Raw genomic sequence first — 6,542 nt, 5'->3', positions numbered from 1 at the left:
GTTGCTGGGAATAAGAAGTCTTTTTTGTGGACCTTTCTGGAAAGCTTTCTAGCTCATGTAGATGAGCAGATTATTAAATATTCTGTTAGCAGGATGGGAGGGAACATGCATAAAGTGGGTAGTTTTTTTTAAATTCATATTTTCTGGTAAAGATCCTCAACTGAGGGAAGAGAAACTCTGATGTTGGTTCCAGTGGTTTTCATTATGTGTTCTAGCGGCTTGGGCTTTGACACAGAATGCAATTTATCAGAGAAGATACTCACAGAGCTGCACAGGATGCTGTCTATGGTTCCCCTAAATGTATTGAAGCTCGGAGGGGTGAGGTTTGCTCTCCTGTCTCTGCAGAAAAGTGAGACACGGTTGGGATTTTCTGGCACAGATAAGATCCTCTGTCATGTGCACCCCAAGACTGTCTCCATGATCACACTAGCAGAAGAGCACAGATTGATCAGCATGGGACTGTGAGTCCTACTGGGGTCAAAAATCATCTCTTGTTTTCCTCCATGGATTGTTGCTTCTGCTGTAGTCCTCTGACCCACTTCACCTTCTCTCTGTATGTCGGCTCATACAATTTAATGACAATAAAATACAGTGCCCTCCACAATTATTGGCACCCCTGGTTAAGATGTGTTAAAAGCCTTAAAATAAATTCAATTTTTATTACAGAAGCATAATCTCACACTGAAAATTGTAGAAAAATGTAACCCTTAAATCAAGTGAATTAAAAAAATTAAAAATCCCTGACTAAGAAATAATTATTTTTCATAAAATCACCTGTTCCACAATTATTGGCATCCATAACAATTCCTAAAAAATAAATGTAATTGAAGCATTTCTGTCATTTCTACTGTAGTTTATAAAGTTGATCAGAGTATCTAGGAACCTTTAATTAGTAATTCATCACATCCTGTTTCCCTGGGGTATAAATATGATGTGACACAGAGGCCTATTTCTCTTATCCACTCTTCAACATGGGAAAGACAAGAGAACACACCATTCAAGTAAGGCAGATGTGTGTCAACCTTCATAAGTCAGGCAATGGCTACAAGAAAATAGCCACTCGCCTACACCTGCCCATATCTACAGTCAGAGGAATCATCAAGAAGTTTAAAACAACTGGAACAGTGGCAAACAAGCCTGGACGAGGATGCAAGTTTATCTTGCCACCATGCACAGTGAGGAGGATGGTAAGAGAAGTAAAAAGTTCTCCAAAGCTCACTGTTAGAGGATTGCATCAAAGAGTAGCATCTTGGGTTCACAAAGTCTCCATAACAACCATCAGGTGCTATCTACATGCCAACAAGCTGTTTGGGAGGCATGCACGGAAAAAGCCTTTTCTCACTTACAAGCATAACCGTAAACATCTGGAGTTCGCTAAGTGGTACTGGGACTTCAACTGGGACCGTGTGCTTTGGTCAGATGAGACCAAGATAGAGCTTTTTGGCAACAAACACTCTAATACATCACAAAAGATGAGTATGTGGAAAAGCACCTCATGCCCACTGTGAAGTATGGGGGAGGATCGGTGATGCTGTGGGCCTGTTTCTCTTCCAAAGGCCTTGTTAGCATGCATGGCATCAGAAACTCTTTGAAATACCAGGACATTGTTAGGACTAGGACTGTTTTGGCCTCTAGAGGCCGCTGTTATTTCCTTTTCATGTCGTGTTTATTTTGGCCTCTAGAGGCCGCCACTGTTCCTGTGTTTTGTGTTTGTGTTAATTGCCTAATTATCTTCACCTGTGTCCTTAATTAGTTTGTCTATTTATACCCCTGAGTTCAGTCCTCTTGTCACGGAGTCTTTGTGCTGTTATGTTTATCTCCAGTTTCCTTTGTACTGTGTTTTTTGATCTTCTTAGCTTTTGAATTTTTGCACTTTGCTTTTCTTTTGGATTATACTCTTTGGTTTTTTTTTGTCTTTTGTTTTGCCCTGTATATAGTGTATATAGTTTAAATAAACCTTTTGATTCTTTTTCTACTTCCGCCTCACGCCTCTGCATTTGAGTCATCCCCCTGGTGGCCTAGTGGGGGTTTGCTGGATTATCACACCAACGAACCAGGTTCGAATCCCAGCAAAACCCTAACAGAAAGACTCCGTCATGACCGACTCAGCAGAGGCTGCTTCAACTGTCTACCCGGCCAACCTTCAGGGAATTATGGCAGCTTTGACACGCTTCGGAGCGACCATGGACGCTCATGGACGTACGCTCACCAGCCAACGTGAGGCCCTCTGAACTGCTTCAGCAAATTGGGAAAACCCTGGCACAGCTGACATCTCTGCCTGCATCTCCTGCTCCTGTTCCTGCTCCTGATCCAGCTCCCACTCCTGCTCCAGTGCCTCCTGCAATGCTGCCTTCTTCACCTCGCGAACCCAGCCTTCCTGCACCACAGAGGTATGACGGCAAGCACAGTGAGTGCCGAGAGTTCCTTACCCAGTGTCAACTCACCTTTGAGCTTCAGCCTACCACCTACACTACGGATCGCCGCAAGATTGCCTTTGTGATCACCTTATTAGCTGGTAAGGCGCGAGCCTGGGCTACTGCTATCTGGCAAAGACAGGGACCTGAGTGCTTTGATTTCCAGCTGTTTTCTGAAGAGATGCTTCGGGTCTTCGATCAGGCAGACATCAGTACCGACGCAGCCCGAAAGCTCATGTCCATCCGGCAAGGAGGAAGCGTCGCAGATTACGCCATCTCGTTCCGAACACTCGCAGCAGTAAGTGGATGGAACGAGACTGCCCTGGTGTCAGCCTTCCACCATGGTCTGTCTGACCCCATCAAGGACGGTCTGGCCTCTATTGGATGCCCAAGTGACCTCGAAACCCTCATCTCACATGCTATTCGTCTGGACAACAGGATGAGAGAACGCCACCAAGCCTTGAGCCCCCCCAGCCTCCCTACCTCTACCTGGAGACCGTCTACCTCCTTCAGTGACTGTCCAGAACCCATGCAAGTGGGTCGTACTCGCCTCTCCGCATCTGAGAGGGAGCGCAGAAGGAGGGACAAGTGCTGCATCTACTGTGGCAAGCCTGGTCACTTCCGAGCATCATGTCCCGAACTCTTGGGAAAAGGACCGCCCCGTCCAGCCGAGGGAGGGTTGTGACGGGGCCTACCCTCTCTCCCGGACTCCCTGGCCAAGGAATCTACATCCCGGTCTCCATCTCCTGGGGTGAGTCTGTCCACTCTTGTCAAGCTTTGATAGACTCAGGGGCGGCTGGGAACTTTATGGATATTCACTTCGCCCAAAGCATCAATATACCTACTGCACCTCTTGAAGTCCCACTGTCTGTGTCTGCCCTCGATGGCCAAGCGTTAGGTGATGGAAGAGTCACCCAAGTTACTTCTCCAGTTTTCCTCCAGTCTCAAGGTCACAAGGAAGAAATATCCCTGCACCTGATTCCTTCACCTGAGTTCCCAGTTATTCTAGGCCTTCCTTGGCTTACTCGCCACAACCCTCGCATAGACTGGGTAACAAGCCAGGTTGTGGAATGGGGCCCTGCATGCCATGCCTCTTGTCTGCTCTCTAGCTCTCCTGTGTCTCCTGCCGAGCCCCCTGATCTCACCGAGTTATCTCAAGTTCCCACAGAGTACTGGGATCTCAAGGAGGTATTCAGCAAGAGCAGGGCCGCCGTTCTTCCTCCGCACCGGGCCTACGACTGTGCCATCGACTTGCTCCCTGGGACTACCCCTCCTCGTGGCAGACTGTTTTCACTCTCTCAGCCAGAACGCAAGGCCATGGAGGAATACCTCAAAGATGCCCTGGTCTCTGGGTTTATTCGACCCTCCACTTCACCTGCTGGAGTCGGCTTCTTCTTTGTCGGCAAGAAGGATGGGGGGCTCCGACCATGTATTGATTACAGGGGCCTGAATAAGATCACTGTGCGCAACCGATATCCCCTTCCGCTGATGTCCACAGCTTTCGACCTGCTCCAAGGCGCCACCGTCTTCACCAAGTTGGACCTACGGAACGCATACCACCTCATCCGTATCCGACAGGGAGACGAGTGGAAGACTGCCTTTAACACCCCGTCTGGGCACTACGAATACCAGGTGATGCCCTTCGGACTCACCAACGCACCAGCTGTTTTTCAGGCCCTAATCAACGACGTCTTAAGGGACATGATTAACCTATACGTTTTTGTCTACCTCGACGACATCCTTATCTTTTCCAAGACCGTGCAGGAGCACTGCCACCATGTCCGCCAGGTTCTCCAGAGGCTGCTACAGAACAATCTGTTCGCCAAGGCCCAGAAATGCGAATTTCATGTTCCCGAGGTCTCCTTTCTGGGATTTATTGTACGGACAGGCCAACTCCAAATGGACCCTGCCAAGACCCTGGCCGTCCGGGACTGGCCTACTCCCAAGTCCGTTAAGGAGGTTCAGCGGTTCTTAGGATTCGCTAACTTCTACCGCAAGTTCATCAGGAACTTCAGTTCTGTGGCAGCACCCATGTCAGACCTCACCAAAGGGACAGGTGGATCTTATGGCTGGTCTCCTCAGGCAGAAAAGGCGTTCAAAGACCTCAAGGACCACTTCTGCACGGCACCCATTCTGGTTCTCCCGGACACCTCCCAACCATTCATCGTGGAGGTGGACGCCTCGGACAGTGGTGTCGGCGCGGTGCTCTCTCAACGTTCGGAAGGAAAGCTGCACCCCTGCGCTTACTTCTCCCACCGCCTGAGTCCTGCTGAGTCCCGGTACGATGTGGGGGATCGAGAACTGCTAGCGGTCAAACTGGCCCTTGAGGAGTGGAGGCACTGGCTGGAGGGAGCACAACATCCATTCCTGGTTTGGACTGACCACAAGAACCTGGAGTACCTCCAGCAAGCCAAGAGACTGAACCCTCGACAGGCTAGGTGGGCCCTGTTTTTCAGTCGGTTTGACTTCACCCTCTCATACCGCCCCGGCTCCAAGAACACCAAACCTGACGCACTGTCCAGACTGTTCTCTGCCACTAACAGGGAGAATGAAGTCGGGCCTATTATCCCTGTGTCCCGGATTGTGGCCCCTGTCCGCTGGGGTATTGAGGAGGCTGTCCGACGAGCCCAACGCCAGGACCCCGGTCCTGGGACGGGGCCACCAGGCCTCTTGTACGTCCCACATCAAGCCCGGGCCAAGGTTCTCCAGTGGGGTCACTCTTCCCCTCTCACCGCCCACCCGGGAGCTCGGAGGACCCTGGACTTCCTGAAAAGACGCTTCTGGTGGCCTAACATGGAGAAGGAAGTAAGGTCATTTGTCCTGTCCTGTGAGGTTTGCACCAGAACCAAGAACCCACGACAGCGTCCCCAGGGTCTCCTGCATCCTCTGACCATTCCCCGGCGTCCCTGGTCCCACGTGGCAGTCGACTTTATCACGGGTCTCCCTGAGTCACAAGGTAACACGGTCATTTTGGTCTTAGTTGACAGATTCTCCAAGGCCTGCCGCTTCATACCACTGTGCAAACTCCCCTCTGCTCTTGAAACTGCGAAACTTTTGTTTAATCATGTCTTCCGAGTCTTTGGTCTTCCACAGGACATCGTCTCAGACCGAGGGCCCCAGTTCTCCTCCCGAGTGTGGCATGGGTTCTGCAAGGTCATCGGAGCCACTGCCAGCCTCTCCTCTGGGTTTCACCCACAGTCCAATGGTCAGACGGAGAGGCTCAACCAGGACCTGGAAACCACCCTGCGAGGCCTGGCTATGGATAACCCGACATCGTGGAGCACCTGGCTGCCATGGGCGGAGTACGCCCACAACACCCTGCAGTCATCGGCCACCAAGCTGTCGCCATTCCAGTGCCAATTCGGGTTCCAGCCACCTCTGTTCCCGGACCAGGAGGAGGACGCGGGGGTGCCCTCGGTCAACCAATATGTGAGACGGTGTCGCAAGACCTGGAGCAAGGTCAGGAAGACCCTCATACAGACCTCCAGAACCAACCAGACTCAGGCCAACCACCATAGAAGACCTGCACACGCTTTCCGCCCTGGGCAGCGTGTTTGGCTGTCCACTAAGGACCTTCCACTGCGGGTGGAGAACCGCAAGCTTGCTCCTCGCTACATTGGCCCCTTCAAGGTGGTGCGCAGGGTGAACCCTGTCTCCTACCGGCTCCAGTTGCCCCGGACTCTGAGGATCAACCCCACTTTCCATGTTTCCCTGTTACGGCCCGTACTGACGTCTACGTATGCCCCTGCCCCTAGGAACCCCCCACCCCCCCGCATCTTCCAGGGGCAGACTGTGTTCACTGTGAATCGCCTGCTTGACTCCCGCCGGGTCCGCGGCGGGTTGCAATATCTGGTGGACTGGGAGGGCTATGGTCCTGAGGAGCGCTGCTGGGTTCCTGCTCGGGATGTCCTTGATAAAGAACTATGTCGGGACTTCCATTCGGCCCATCCGGATCGCCCTGGGAACGTCAGGAGACGCTCCTAGAGGGGGGGGTCCTGTTAGGACTAGGACTGTTTTGGCCTCTAGAGGCCGCTGTTATTTCCTTTTCATGTCGTGTTTATTTTGGCCTCTAGAGGCCGCCACTGTTCCTGTGTTTTGTGTTTGTGTTAATTGCCTAATTATCTTCAC

Source organism: Neoarius graeffei, chromosome 1 (genome assembly GCF_027579695.1).
Source record: "Neoarius graeffei isolate fNeoGra1 chromosome 1, fNeoGra1.pri, whole genome shotgun sequence".
Classification (NCBI taxonomy): Eukaryota; Metazoa; Chordata; class Actinopteri; order Siluriformes; family Ariidae; genus Neoarius; species Neoarius graeffei.
This window is presented reverse-complemented; position numbering follows the sequence as displayed.